Source organism: Capsicum annuum, unplaced genomic scaffold (assembly GCF_002878395.1).
Source record: "Capsicum annuum cultivar UCD-10X-F1 unplaced genomic scaffold, UCD10Xv1.1 ctg62619, whole genome shotgun sequence".
NCBI lineage: Eukaryota > Viridiplantae > Streptophyta > Magnoliopsida > Solanales > Solanaceae > Capsicum > Capsicum annuum.
The window spans coordinates 533-1810 of NW_025871646.1; the positions used below are offsets into that span (position 1 = coordinate 533).

General features: G+C 50.2%; 3 non-coding genes and 1 pseudogene across 3 annotated transcripts; all 4 read left to right on the plus strand.

The window, feature by feature from the left end:
- Window positions 1–98: 98 nt before the first annotated feature.
- Window positions 99–217, plus strand: LOC124893625. Its single transcript, XR_007050801.1, has one exon. It is a non-coding gene; the product is annotated as a 5S ribosomal RNA (ribosomal RNA).
- Window positions 218–393: 176 nt separating this feature from the next.
- Window positions 394–512, plus strand: LOC124893628. The gene has a single exon (XR_007050804.1). It is a non-coding gene; the product is annotated as a 5S ribosomal RNA (ribosomal RNA).
- Window positions 513–691: 179 nt separating this feature from the next.
- Window positions 692–809, plus strand: LOC124893629 (annotated as a pseudogene).
- Window positions 810–984: 175 nt separating this feature from the next.
- Window positions 985–1102, plus strand: LOC124893627. The gene has a single exon (XR_007050803.1). It is a non-coding gene; the product is annotated as a 5S ribosomal RNA (ribosomal RNA).
- The last annotated feature ends 176 nt before the right edge of the window (window positions 1103–1278 follow it).

Sequence of the window (1278 nt, forward strand, 5' to 3'; positions counted from 1 at the left end):
AAACGAGAACAGGGGCATGGCGCAGGGGCGCGCGTACGGGGTGTGACGGGTGGCGGAGGAGAAAAAGGCATGATAGAATTTGGAGTGCTGGGAATGACAGATGCGATCATAGCAGCACTAATGCACCGGATCCCATCAGAACTCCGAAGTTAAGCGTGTTTGGGCGAGAGTAGTACTAGGATGGGTGACCCCCTGGGAAATCCTTGTGTTGCATCCCTTCTTTTTTTATTCCTTTAAAATTCGGTTTAATTTTGACGGTTCGATCGAAGAATCCTTTTGTTTTTCCTCTTGGCGGAAACAAGAACGGGGGCAAGGCTCAGGGGCGCGCGTGCGGGGTGTGACGGGCGGCGCAGGAGAAAGAGGCATAATAGATTTTGGAGTGCTGGGAATGACGGATGCGATTATACCAACACTAACACACCAGATCCCATCGGAACTCTTAATTTAAGCGTGCTTGGGCGAGAGTTGTACTAGGATGGGTTACCACCTGGGAAGTCCTCGTGTTGCATACCTTCCTTTTTTTTTTTTTGCTATAAAATTCAGTTTAATTTTGCCGGTTCGATCGGCGAATCTTTTTATTTTTCCTCTTGGCGGAAAAAATAAAAGGGGTGAGGTGCGGGGCCCGCGTGCTAGGTGTAACGGGCGGCGCAGGAGAATGAGGCTTAATAGAATTGGGAGTGCTGGGAATGACGGATGCGATCATACCAGCACTAACACACCGGATCCCATCAGAAATCCGAAGTTAAGCGTGCTTGGGCGAGAGTAGTATTGGGTTGGGTGCCCCCTTGGCAAGCCCTCGTTTTGATCCCTTTTTTTTTTTTCCTTTAAAATTCGGTTTAATTTTGCCGGTTCGATCGACGAATCTTTTTGTTTTTCCTCTTGGCGGAAACAAGAAATGGGGCGAGGCATGGAGGCCCGCGTGCGGGGTGTGACGGGCGGCGCAGGAGAAAGAGGCACAATAGAATTTGGAGTGCTGGGATTGAATGATGCGATCATACCATCACTAACGCACCGGTTCCCATCAGAACTCCGTAGTTAAGCGTGCTTGGGCGAGAGTAGTACTAGGATGGGTGACCCCTGGAAAGTCCTCGTGTTGCATCCCTTCCTTTTTTTGTCCTTTAAAATTCAGTTTAATTTTGCCGGTTCTATCGGCGAATCTTTTTGTTCTTCCTCTTGGCGGTAACAAGAAAGGGGGCGAGGCGCGGAGGCCCGCGTGCGGGGTGTGACGGGTGGCGGAGGAGAAAAAGGCATGATAGAATTTGGAGTGCTGGGAATGAC